Genomic DNA, 14,697 nt, shown 5'->3' with positions numbered 1-14,697 from the left:
CATGATCTGCTTCCAATATGTGGAAGCAGATGAAGGAGAGTTGAGAAGAAGTTAAGGACAAGTTCATAAAAGCTGTTTGTTGGAAGAGCTATTGAGAATGACTGAACCTTGGGTTGGCCCCTCATGCCTGGGGGCTTCTCTTCAGGGGAGAGGGAGGCAGAAAGACCTCCAGATTTCCCCTACCCTTTAGCTTTTGTATTTTATAATTTAGCTTTTATAGCCCTACAGTTTTTAGATTTCCCTGTCTGAGCACTGGCGCAGGGCACGGCCCTAGTGAATCAGGGATTATTGCTTGGTAAGTATCACGGCTAAGGCAGTGATAACCACTAGGTGCCACTGTGCCATTTCTCTGTGAATGACTACGCGCCCTTTGCAGACCCGAGCACAGTATGTTCCTTTCAGTGGCAGCTCTGATGCCTTTAGCTCGTGGGGACCTCAGCAGAATACTTGGAGATGTGTGTGAGTGGCTTTGTATGCATATTATCCAACAGAGATTTATGACAGTGCTGACAGAGAAGACAGCAGGGAAGGTTTTTTGTCACTAAGGTTATGCTACTGGGTCTAGTTCTTATACAACAGAAAGCAGCAGTGGCCATTACTCTGTAGGAAGTTTGCAATATTTTTCTATAAGATCCTCTTGTCAGTACTGAGACTGAGTTGCCACTTGCCTGTGACTGTGAGCATGGGGACAGTCAGTAAAACCTGCACTCAGGGCCACTGAATAGGGACACAAACACGCAAGAGCTTTGTAATGCACCTAAACATTATTAAAACAAAAACCCCTATAGATGACACCCTCTACTGTGTTGTAACCTAATCAACAGTGCTTCATGTTGCTTCCTTGTGATTTTATCTCCTAGTGATGTTACCAGTGCTGTTGTATGCAACTTCTTTAGTCACTATTAAATCAAAAAGTGTTAGTGAGGTTTAGAAAATTCTGGTGAGAATAAACCACACTGCCGCTAAGCTAAGAGCTTCCTCTGGACTGAATATTCCTTAGAGAAGATTTAGGGCATTAGCCCTTAGTTTGCTTTGGAATATGCTTTCCTGTGTCCCTACAGCTGTAGTTTTGTGCTAGCTTTTTCTCTTAACCTGACCCTAAACCTAATCCTAGGGTGTCCCTTGGACAGGTTGCTCAAACCTTCTCCCAGTTACACCACATCCAAAGAAGATACTTTTTGCAGTCCTTTCTGTCATCTTCCATCTCTGCTCCTCTGTGGCTCTCAGATCTAGTCCTGTCCCAAGCAATAAGCTAAGCCATAGGCCAGCGATCTTTCCCAATTAGAATTCTTTGGATATGAGCTCTGGTAATGCCACTGCTTTACTTCAGTGTTGGGTTGAGAGAAAGCCCAGAGCTCCAGGAGCAGGGCTGATGGCACTTTTCCAAAGTGGCTTCTGGCATCAGTCTTTAGTTTACTTGGAAAGACACCTTCCAGCCTTTTACAGGTATAGCTTTGAGATTATCTTTTGTCTCTGTACTGAACTGCAATTTTTGGCTGGACCTTAGACAAAGTGACAATAGTTATCTTTTAATTGTGAGAGCCAATCATCTCATTATCCATCTATAACAGTGGTCTATGGCTAGTGCCTCAGCCTAGTATTGGGTGCTGAGATACCAAGACATCCCGGAGATTGCAGCTGGGGTTGAGTTGGAAAGGGGCTGCCAAAGAAAGCCTGGAGCTGCAGAAAGATCTATCCCATGGGGACTGTGTAGCTGGAGGAAAGGCTCAGGCACTTTGTCTAAGGTCCAGCCAAGGATTGCAGTTTACCATTCTGTAACAAACTTTGCTGCTGTTGCCAATTTAAAGCCAGTTATGAGACATAGGGACTCCACACTGTAGGCATTACCAAAACAAAGCAAAACAAAAAAAAAAAAAAAAAAAGAAAATAAATGAATCGTTTTCCCTCGAGAGCTCTTTTACTTGCAAATTTGCCTTTCCCTTTTCCTAGCTCATTCTTGCACATCCTCTGAGATAAGGGAAAAAACTCTGCAGGAAAACATGCCATCCTTTTGGCATAGCATAGATTTTTGTGAGATGATTTGCTCTGTTCTAATTGTGTGGTGAGGGTTGGGAGTGTGATTCGGCATGGCAGCCCTGTGTACTGTAAGTTAGATTTGTATCAGTGAGATAGGACAGGTCTGCCCTTGAGATTCTGCAGTGGCACAGTGCCAGATGTTCTCTCACACCACTTAGATATGGGGATCAAATTAGCTTCTCTAATTCACTTCAGCTGGTGGATCTCTGACAAAAAGAATTTGTAACAGACTTGTGTGAATGTGCGCATGTGCGTTCAGTTCCAGAGAATTAAAACTTGGTGAACTTGCAAAATAAATAAAATAATCCCAGAAGCAAATAGTGTGGGTTACTCATTATCAAGCTAATGAATATCAAGAAGCTGAGAATATGTCCATGTTTTAAATAGGAAAACAGAAAAAAAATTGCTTTTCTCATGTGAAGACTCTTGTGACTTTCTCCTATGCACATTCTATTTTGCATTTAGCCTTATTTGCTACATTTTCATCTTTGTAAGTGTAGGGATAGTGAGGATAACAGTGCAGGCAAATGTCTACATGGCAGCCCTGTGCATGTGACAAAGATGTGGAAGATGCATGACTTATCAGGAAAGATGCTAAAATGTAACAACAGCCAGTTTCACTTGAGTCCTCCTAGTACAAAAACATTTAAATATAGTAAATAGTGTGTTAGTAACATTGCAATTTGCAGATTTCCCATGGAAAGAGAGGTTCAGCATGAGCAAGGTTGCAAAGGAGCATGAAACCACAATTGAAAGCCACAGGGGGTCCCTTTTGTCTTGCCACTGGCCAGGCAGGTTGTGTGATGAGCCAGAAGCTGGACATCCCAGATGCATATTTTATGCTACTCTGGTTTATTTAGTATTTCACAAGCTTGATTTATACTATATGAGTAGAACCAGCTACCAACTCAGTGCTGATCCTCTGCCTACACTTGTTGGTTTAGCATGTGGAATACTGTCTTTGGAGTGATGCCCTTTATTTTTCAAATATTGTCTTAGTCATCTTGTGAGTTCTGCAGTTTTTCCTTTGAGTGACAAATGAGTGACAAGCTAGAAGTCAAAACACCTTATCTCCAGACACCAGCTGGTACTCTGTCTGGACTCAACTGATGGCTTTTAGAAGTATGTGAAGTCTGTATTAAGCATCTGAAAAGGCATGTGTTTGCCTTGTGTTAGTATTTGGTTCCTTTTGGATTTTAGATCTTGCTGTGCTACACGTTTTCTGTGCCAGAACTTGCAAATCTACAGACTAACTTATCTTCCTTTACCCTCACTCAGTCTGCTATTGTCACTAATTAAAACATGTAATCCATCAGAAAGCTAATTCCCACTACTGTACAGAAGAGCAGTCTGAGGAAAAGGTATTTCTAGGAGATCAGAGCTGTGGCATGTGTTTATTTTTTGGAAGCTAGAGGTCTGGAGAACTATCTTGTTTTTACTTTTTTTATCTTTTTTAAAAACTTTTGTCAGGGAGAATGTCTTGCATCAACTCCTCCTCAGAGGAGGAGGTTGTTTTCATAACTAACCTGCTTGTATGCTACCAGAAAAAGCATTGTTTCCCAAAAGTTTCTTTAAAAAGAACATCTGGAAAGTCTCTAGCCAATTGTCCCTGTGCAGGGAGACATATTAATTCAGATACATGTTTGGAAAGGGGATGGAGAGCAAATGGAGTGAAAGAATATTAAATGAGTGGGCTAGAGACAGCCCCTACACTCTATCTTAGAGATTCTCTGGGGGAAAAATTAGAGGATCATCTGAGACAAGAGAATAGTGGTTATATGTGAATGCCTGTGGTCAGGTCTCTTTTGCCAGATATCCATCTTGGACCTTAGGAAACTTTTTTCCCCAAAGCCTTTAAATTAAAGTAGCATATTACTTTGAATGCTTTTTTATTGCAGCAAATCAAAGTGTTCGGAAAAATATGTTGTAGTTTGGTCTATTTCAAAAAATCTTGATTAGTTTGAGTCATGAACTGATTCAATGGCACATAACAGTTATTTTTACTGTAGAATTTTATAGAGAATTGGGGAGTGTGTGAAAAATATCATCTTTCCTTTGCTCACCCACTTCTACTGCAAGATTGCCCAAGTTTGGTGCAAGCCTGCTGCTCCTTGCAGTGCTCTGAAAGAGCTGGCAGATGGTGCTGCTTGCCTTTGACATGCAGCATATCTCATCATTGTACTGTGGGTACTGTCAAAACAGTCTGCTCATGAAAGTGTTGTGTGCTTGAGATTGGAGATCAAGGAAGAAGAAGAGTAAAAGGAGTTGAACAGGAGTGAGTCTTACAGTCTTTAAGATTTTGATGGAAACTACCAGAAACAAGGTTAGTTTGAGCTACTGCATTGACATGACAATTTGCACTGTTTGCTAGTATTAAAATGGAAAATCATATGTGCAAAATTAGACATAATGTGTTGTATTTTTTAACTGAGTACTCATAAGTTAATGTAGCTGTCAGCTCTGGGGCAAGAAGGGTTAATTCTGATAGTGTGAGCTGACCTGGGTTGAAACAAAGGTCCTTGGGCTTCCCCTACCTGAACTAGCCTATATCTTTTAGAAAAGCAGTTTAAAAATGAACAAAGGTCAGGAGTTGGGTCAGTATTAATTTATCTCATATGAGGAAATGTTACATTGAATCTTGTGCACTGAATTTTACAGTGCTTCTGTGGAAGAAAAAGGTCACTCACACTGCCACATATTGCATCACATCACTGTAGGAAACAATGCTGCACCAATGTAGAAACAATTTTATAAAGCTCAGAGGCATATGTTATATGGAAGGAAAGGTTATCTCATTTTCTCCCACCCTCATACCTGAATGATCTCAAGCACTAAGACATATGTCTCCAAGTCACATACCCACCATTCATGCATCTGAGATGATCAAGTTGATCAGGTAGGCAAGGTAGTCTGGTCCATGTGCATTGTGAAGGAAAAATATACAAAGGACTCTGATTACTGAGTACTCATCAAATTTCCTGGGTTCTCCATAGTTTGATGACCACTTGATAATTTCAGATAATCATTTTTGCACCCACAGAAGCTGATGATGACCTGATGACCTTGATGTCGTCTCACTATCCCATTGCCTCTCATTCAGAGAATTTGCTCATGATTATTTGTCTCCTTAAGAAGAGGTTTTAAGGATCCAGCCCTGTTAGAATCACAGAATGGTGGAGGTTGGAAGGGACCTCTGAAGATTATCTATTCTAATACACCTGCTCAAAGCAGGAGTAACAAAAGCAATTTGCTTTAGACCATACCAGGTGTGGTTTTGAATATTTCCAAGGGCGAAGACTCCACAACTACCATTTTTAAACATCCCTTCAGGTAAAAAAGGTTTTTTTATGTTTAAATGAAATTCCCTGTTCCTCATCTTCATACCATCATCTTGTAATGTCTTGAATCTTTGTTTTAGTCTTGATGTAGGATGTTCTTTATTTTAGGTTCTCCTTTTTTAACCTAGCCTGGGTGTGAGACATGCAGAAACTGTTGGTAGATATGCTATGAACTTGATGATGAGCTAATCTAGGTGCCAACACATGCCATTCTTACACCCTGCTTCTTCCATGCATTATGGTGCATCTGCATCCAGACATTTATCTTCTTTCTCTGCTGGGATGGATCCTAAAGTTTCTGTTCCAAATCTTAACATCATCAGTGTCATATAGGGACATTCAATTTAATGAGGCAAATGCTAGTGCAGAATCACCAGGTATAGCAGAAAAGGATGTAGCAGAGTAAGACATTTTTCTTCTCATCCAACTTAGAGAAATAAAGTTAATTGCAGGGAACAGGGCAATATTTGAAATTAAACCCTATAAATTCTCCTGTCACCTTTGTCTGTGACATGGAAATAAGATCTTGAGTGTTAAATTGGGAGGCTGACAATATGGCAATGAAGGGAAATGCAAGAACATGTCCTTGCTGCACTGCTAAAATTAGAACAAGCAGCTTCTTAAATGTTGAAGGACATTTGTTTAATGAGCAGGGTCCTGAATGGATGCTAAGAGGTTCAGATGGAAACTCAACACTGAGTAGTTGAAAGTTCATGTACATGGAACAATCAAAATTGTTCTGTATTCCTATTGTGAAATGTGAAGTTTTAGAACCACAACATTCTTTGCTGCTTATGAGAGTTACTTGGGTGAGATGTTGTGACGGTGTTTGCAGGGGTCTTAGGATGAGGGAAGAAATGAGGATCTGACTCCATGTTTCAGAGGGCTTGATTTATTATTTTATGATATATATTATATTAAAACTATACTAAAAGAATAGAAGAAAGGATTTCATCAGAAGGCTAGCTAAGAATAGAAAAGGAATGGAATGATAACAAAAGCTTGTGTCTTGGACAGAGAGTCCGAGCCAGCTGACTGTAATTTGCCATTAATTAGAAACAACCACATGAGACCAATCAAAGATCTACCTGTTGCATTCCACAGCAGTAGATAATTATTGTTTATATTTTGTTCCTGAGGCCTCTCAGGGGAAAAAATCCTAAGGAAAAGATTTTTCAGCAAATATCATGGCTACAAGATGTAAAGACTTTGCTGACTTTTTCTGATACTGATGTAAGCATGGTCTTGAAGGAAACTTACAGAACATTTCGCTACTTGAGACCTGCGTGCCACAGTTGCACACAAATGTTGATTTTGTGTTTATTGGCACATATTCACCTTTGGACTTCATAGAACTTTGCAGTTATTATCTTGGGCTCTCAGGTGAGCAGCCACCTGAGAGGCTTTCCAGAGGGCAGAGGAGAAAAGGCTGACTGATTTTAGGTATCACAAAATGTACTGTGCTTCGATTGAAGTTGTTCAGATGTCAAGGCTCCAGTACACAGAGCAAAAGACTGTTTTTCACAGCTCTTGCATTGGTAAAGCTTCTGAAATCACACAGAAAGGGCAGCAATACAATAGACAGAGTGGATGGATTTAAAGGCCTGTCTTATAACATCTACATTTCAAATTTATGTCTTTAGCGTCTGGAGGTGCCACATGAGAAGTAAACAGTTTGATCATACCAGTGGCCACACATGGCAGTGTGATTTGTGAAAGGTCAGTGTGCAAATATGCATTATCAGGAAGCAAGATACAATTTGGACAAGTATGAGTATGGTTAGAACCTGTGATTGAACCTCTGAGCCTGCGCAGCTGTGGTGTTACACCCCAACTCTTTGATATCCCAGTAACCTGCCCAGATTATCTCAGTTAAACCCCTCAAAACCCCCAAGGACTTTCCTTACACTGCTGCATGTGAAAACAGTGACACCAACAGTGAGCATAAAATCCAGAGTCTAGATTTCACTGAGGGGATTAAATTATGGCTAGTTTTATGTTATATTTTTAGCCTTAAACATATAATGCCAGTTTTTCTCCTTTTATCAACAAATGGATTAAGTTCATTGCAATTTCAGAAGAATGGTTAAGGGGACAACATAGATCTTTTGGTTTCATTGCTTTGAGTTATTGATATACTGCAGTTATACTGACAGTGGTAAACTCAGCAAAACCTGAAGCCCTTTTTGGCCTTGAAGCCAGCTGGCCTTATCTGGCCATTACCACACTATGGAGCTCTTTAGCTTCTGAAAAATGTTGTGTGTTTATTGATTGATCCCTGTCTTGTATTAACTCCAAAAATCCCTGGTTTACATTAATTCCAAAACTATACCTGAGGCTTGTGTAGGAAAGTGCTAGTTGACCTGAGACAAAATTATACCATGGATTATTCTAATGATGTAGACACTCTAGAAAATCCAGTGATCAGGCCTATGCCTCTAGCTTAATTTATTAATACTAACAGAGTCCTAGATGTTCAAGCATAGTTGTTTTTTGCAGGAGGTATAGCTCATCCATGACTTCTAGAGCCAGGAGAGAAGACGAAAAGCTAAATTTTCATGTGACTCTTTTCCTTCCACAAAACCCAATAACTTCTTCGTAAGAACATTTAATCTGTATTTTTAAAGCCATTTGTCAGAGTGATTAGAAAAGCCCAGGGGACAAATGTGCAAAAAGAGGTGTCTAGAATGGGAGCTGTCTGCTTGACTTCTGTGTCAAACATTTATTTAAACCATGAGGGGATCTTAGGCTGCCTTTATAGTTAAGAGAGATAACTGTTAATCTCACTTAGGTTTTTTCTATCAGAAACTGTATGAAGAACCTGGTTGAATGCCATATTGAGCCTTCAGGCAGATGAATTGGGAAACTCACTTTTTTTCCTTTTTTTTTTTTTTCATAAGACACCCTAACAGGTTGCCCAGAGTCTTTGTGGGTGCCCCATCCCTGGAAGTGCTTAAGGCCAGGTTGGATGGGGCTTTGAGCAACCTGGTCTAGTGAAAGGTTCCCTGCCCATGGTAGGGGCACTGAAACTAGATGATCTTTAAGGTCCCTTCCAACCCAAATGATTCTATGATTTTGGTGGCTGTGAAATGTACTTGTGGAAATATCTACCCCTACTTACTTCCTCAAGGGTGTTACAGACATCACCAGAGCTTTGTGTGGTTGTCACTTTTCCCTTTGTTTTACATAAGCCATGCAAAGAGACATCTCAAAGTTGCTTTAGTAATCAGTGATTCATCTCCCCTGATTTGTGTCAGAAAATAATTAACTTTGGTTTGCTAATCTGCATATCTCATTAAAGCAGACTCTGAAGATAAGGAAATAAAGAGATGTCATTCAAAACCTCTTCTTCCTGTTCACGCTGTGAGGAACCAAGGAAGAGCTCTCCAGCTGGGCTGGGTGGGCAAAGGCAGCTTGTCATGGCTTCGGCTCCGTGACCCCAGGACCGTGTCAGTCGGGACTAAGGTGGTGATAAATAAAGGGATGGATGCAATGGAATTGTCCAAAAAATAAAAGGGTTTAATGATGAAAACAACAAACAGGAGAGGCCCAGCAACGCTATAGGACTAATTCCAAAGACCCAGAATAGGATAGGCAGGATACGTATATACGGTCAGTAGAGGGGCGGATCTGACGGTAAGGGTTCAATCTGAAACAATGATTAGGAATATGGAAAACTCTACACCAAATGACAACCATTCAGGGGGGAAAAACTGGGGAACCTTCTAGAACCACAAGCTTATATGAACAGAGCTATTACCATATTATTTCCCAGGAGTCAAAGCTGCTTGAATCATGCTCGCGCTATGGGTGTGGGAGTCTGCATGGCAACCTGGCTGCAATCACTGTTTCCATCCCCATGCCCCTGTCTTACATTTTGTTCCTCCTGAGACAGTTCAGTGAGAGTCTTGTAAGCTGCTATAGGCTGTGGTTGCATCTGAAATAAGCCACAAAGATGGGAGAACAAGTTGTTTCTAGTGGGGCAGAGGGCTAAATCCTGATTCTGCACTGCTAAATTCCCTGAGGCCAAGCAGGAGGGCAGCACAAGAGAACTTCTTGTGGATAGAGAGGTCTCAAAATAACAAAGGCTGTGAACTTGGTGCTCTGTTTTGTCAGAAAGGGCATAATTCCCCAGTCTGAGTTTTTCCCAACAGGGACAATTTTTTTCTAGAGTTTGTGCCAGGTAAACATACAGAGGTCACATTCTTGTGGATGAATTTTAAGATTATTTATATTTGAAGAAGTGGTATAAAAGTGCATGCAGCTTGTGCTGCAGATGATAAGGAGTCCTTAAAGTTGAGATTAAATCCAGGATAGAGAAATTTAAATTGTTCCCTAGCAATAGTTGGGGGAATATTTTTCTAAAAATATGATACAGATGATATTACAGTCCCCTGAAGAATTACTACAGGGGTTATGGAGAGAAAATTTATTCTCAAAGTATGAACTAAAGGTGTTTTAGCTCTGCATTAATTACAAATTTCAGTGAAACACCTGCTATGAGGTTGCATCAAGATATTCAGTGTGTTCAAATTGCTTTTCTTGAAAACATCAGATTATACAAATTGAAAAATCATTATAAAGACTGTTTTAGGGATTCTGTAATGGATTCCAGTGGCCCAAGATCAACTCCACCCTCAAAGCATAACCAAGTAACTTGCTGGAAGGCAGAGAACCCACAGTTATCACTATATCATCAAGATTCAGGGTCAGCCTTTTTATCCCTGTCAGCCTTTCATACCACCATGAGAAATGACATTTTTTCTATTGGGCAAATGACTGAGACCTTTGAGCATAAACCCTACTTAATCTGTATCTTTGGTATCAAAGACTTCAATCTTCAAAACTCTCATGGGGCTGTTGCCAGTGATGCTTGAGCTTCACAGGCAGCTCAGTTTTCTGTAACAGCTCCAGCAAGAGCTGGGACTCCTTCTTTGCATGCCAGAATAACCTTATTTTCTTCAGGGCTGTGCAGAGTTATTTATCTCATACCATATCCTGACAAGACCCAGTAATTCTGCAGATTAAATAGATGCCCAATAGAGCTCAGTATAACCAAAGCAATAAAACAGAATATGGGAGCTTACTTATTCTGTTATCTTCTTTGACTGAGCAGCTTCAGACCTATGTTGCATGTATGGAAACTAAGCACTGAGCTACATTGTTCTGGGATGAAAAAGAGGGGGTGCTGACCCCCTCATATTGGAGCTCTTCCTCCTTGTACAAGGGGCTGGAAGGTTCATATGTAGGTGGGCAGGATAAGCAGAGAGCAGGTTCGTGTGGGCAGGGAAGCTCTGGTTCCCATCCTGTAGAACAGGTTGAAGAACTGCTGTGGATGGGGGCTGAGTAAATTTTTTGATGGAAACAGCATCACAAAGTAATGCTTTTTGCCACTGTGTGTCTGTGTCTTTGGGCACATCATTCCCTCCAGGCTTAAGTAAACATTTAACAACAGATGGAGGTGAGTGCAGTTGTTGAAGTTACTGGGTGATGGCATGTGATACTAAACTGTGATTTAACAGTAAAGCAGTTCAACAAAGCAATACTGTCTGTGAGAAGTTGTTGATCCTGAAATTTCCTAGGTGTCCTGAGAAAAGAGAGAAATAATACAGCTACCAAAATTTCCTGGTCCCAAGTCAGTTTTAGCATTTAAAACTGAGAGAGGAACTTACAAGGATTTAGGATTCTGTATCTGGTATCAGGATTCTGCTAAAAAGTAGCAATGACACTCTGGGAACATACATTAAATCAAGAGTGACAAGCCATAGACCAAGGACTGTGAACTTGATTGTTCATGCTGTAAACTTGCTAGAAAAGTCATTGACATCATTTTGGTCTCATTCAACTAGCATTCCCCCAAAGAGCTCATAAGAAGAACTGAGGAGGGATCCAAGACTGGGGCTTTTTCCCATGGAAAGGTCACACATCACCATCCTTTCTTGGAAGTGGAGTGTTTGTCTGGGCTGCTCCTGCCACCTGGCCCTGATACTGTTTACAACATTAGTATGGATGTTATTTCTAGGTAAGTAGTGATTTATATACATTTAAATCACTGTCATTCTCAGCTCTGTGGTAAGAGACAGGCAGTTTTAAGATGTGATTCATGTCATCTTAAAGCAGATATCTAAATAAATCAGATGAATCACAGCCTAGAACTTCTACATGCCATTAATGATGGCAGCACAGCTGACTGATTCAGATGAAGGACCATCTGCATAAGTCCAGACAAATTCCTCCCTGTGTGTGCACATACCCAATGGCCATAGTGTTCAACTGCAAACAGGGCCTCTGAGGCCAAGGAGAGAGACAGGACCCTGGTGTGAGTGGAGCTGGAATCTTGTCCCTACTGCAGAGAGGCACTGAGAGCCATGAAGGCATTACTGCTCAGTTCTGTCCTATGATTTAATACCTAGGTTTGCTTGTATAATCCTGTAGGTACAGTTTGTGGCAATTGGGAATGGGCTGTGGCCTATCCTCATCCCTGTGAGAAGCAGGTGAACAGCATTGACAGCAATGAGCCATGGAGTGCCCAGGTGCACTGACCAACCACCAAAGGGAACAGAGGGCACACAGGTGCAATGAATAAACATGAGGGGTATAAAAGGTTGGGCTAAAGAACAAGAAGGGCTGATACTTGCTGCCTTCTGAAGTGAGGTGTTACTCTGTATGGGCAGACACCTGAAATCTTCTGGTGTGGTTTGGTGGTAGTCTGTAATGGGTTGGAGCTTTCTGAAATTGTATGATGGTGCTCTGTGTATTGCAGCTGTCTGGACTGTGGCATCCTTCTATTAGATTTTCTTATCATTGGCATCTTTTATTAATGCTTTTTTTCTAGACCTAATACATCAATGCTGCTACTCATGGATGTGGTCAGACTGGAACTGAACAGTGTTATTCCAAAGTAGGTATAGCTGAAAAACTGATAGACTTTTGTGAAAACCACAATCAAATATCCCACTTTGGAGATGATAAGTTACTTTCCAAAGCATTGGGTGGCATGGTAAAGTCAATTGCCAAGGAACATGATCAATCTGTGATGAGATCAGCAGTGATGAGAGTGGTTACAGGTTAAGCCATGCCAGATGAAGGCAGCAGGCAACAAGGGGTACAAATTTGAGTGCTTGGCAGAGGGAGATGGGAGGGTAAAAGCTGCAGGGAAGGTTCTGGTGGGCGCTGGGTTGTATTGTTTTGTAATGTGTTGCAGGAAAATATTAAAATATTGAAACAGACTGGGAGACTATGACAGCTTTTCTTGTCAGAGGAAAGGAGTAGGAATAGCTTAATTTAGGAATGCAGCATTCACAGCAAATCTTTATGTAATATGTAATTGAAGACAAATTCTCTCATTTTCAGTCCTTTAACTGTCCTGACAAGATGAATGTTACCTTTTGGACAAGCTTATACTAAATTGCTAATGCTGATTAGACAGTCACAAAATCTAACAAAAATTAAGGTGTTGCAATGGTAATAAAGTTTGAAGTTTTCTGATAATAAAGGAGAGGAGCAATAGCCAGGGGAAATGCTGACTGTTCAGAGAAGTTTTCAAAGCCTTCCTTGTAGTGAAGTCTATGAGAGTGATAGAAAGCACTAAAGAACTGGCCCCTTGACCTATTTGCAAGATCAACAAAGAGGAAGGTTTGGTTTTGAAGGCCAAGGGCACAAACTTAAATGGCAGGTTAAAAGATGAGGAATTAGCAAAAAGAGCAATGCAGATTTTAGCAAACATGGAAAATCAGAAAGTAAATTAATAATCTCTTCCAGAAAAGACCATCTTCAAGTGTTCTTTCAGCAGTTTTGATATGTCTTAAGATGAACTTCTGGTGCAAAGAAAAATGATAACCCTTAGCTGTAGGGAATTGCTGTATGCTCACGACTGCACAACAAAGCAATGTAGGATAGGGGTTTTTAAAAGCTACCTGTTAAACCCTCCAAATATTGTGAAACCCATACTCAAATATTCATTGCATTTCAGTGGAGCTGAAAAGTAAAGGAAAATCAAGGGGCATTAGTTCCTGTCAAAGGGCAGAAATACTGGAGGCAACCTAGAAAATAGTTCTGCAGCTTGGAAACCCAGAATTCTAACATATTGAAAACTATCAATATGTAATATCTTTATTTCATGAATGGTGGATGTAAGGTGGCACATATGGTGACATACATCTCTACCTATCTAAAAGGCGGCTAAGTCAAAGATAATTAGCAGAGATACTCTTGTAGTCAGTGGATAAAACCAGGCTTTTCCAGAAGGCAATTTCTCTCAGGCTGAGATTGGTCAAATGAATTGCTCTTTGAAGTTGCCTTTTGATTGTGGATTGACCATGGCAGTTGACACCTAGGCAACTAACTTTCCAACATCTATAATTACATCATTTAAATCCTACTGGTTTTACTTTCACATGGTTTGTCACAGTTGGGCTCATCTGTAGTTGATTTCCTAAATGGTAGGAGATGAGAATGGATTTGAGAGGAAGGCAGTTGCCATTTGTGTGTTTTTAGAAGCAAGCTCAAATTTGAATGTGCTTTCCTAGGAATTCTTTGAGTTAGGCCAAGGCAGCAGCAGAATCTCACACAGATCACAAAGTTTCTCTTTTCCCCAGTACCCACTTCAGATTTGCAAAGCTAGATGGAGAAATTGTGAAAGCCACAGAAAAGATCTCATCCATTGGATTAATCTTGATTCAAGCCTCACAGAAAAAAATCATAGGCCATTATAATCTGCATTTTCTTGGGAAGAGTGACAACAGCAAATATTGCTGTGAGCTATTACGCTGAGTTCCACACAGGCAGCATTCACCTTAGCAATTTCATCATTTACAGTGAGAAACACTGGCCTCAACACAAGCATGAATAGGTGGTTTCTAACTTGCTACCAGGACAGAGCAATGGGATATTGATCTACCTTTCAGAGTTGATGATATGGCAGTTAAGAGTTGCACACTTTTGCTTTGGAACCCAGCAAAGAGAGCAGTAAATTGTGTAATCTCTGCACAAAGCAACTCCTTTGACCACGAGAAGAGTCAAACCTCAGTCACACAGGGAGATTTTGTCCTGTAAAGATAATTGTCCCTTATCAAATAAAGCAGGACAAAGATAGCAATTGAAGCTACATCCTGTGGCAGTGCTTCTTGTTCAGGTGTAAAGTACACTTCTGTCCTTATTTGTGACAGTAATGAATGTGATATGGAAATAATGCACACTATGTCCAGACAATGAGGCCCCAGTTAATTAACAATAGCAAGAGAAAGCCACTGGTTGATCTTCTGAGAAAATGACCTCATGCTTGTTCAATTGGATATCATTAGGTTTCAATTTAATGATAGAC

The sequence above is a fragment of the Ammospiza caudacuta genome, chromosome 3, assembly GCF_027887145.1.
Source record: "Ammospiza caudacuta isolate bAmmCau1 chromosome 3, bAmmCau1.pri, whole genome shotgun sequence".
NCBI lineage: Eukaryota > Metazoa > Chordata > Aves > Passeriformes > Passerellidae > Ammospiza > Ammospiza caudacuta.
This window is presented reverse-complemented; position numbering follows the sequence as displayed.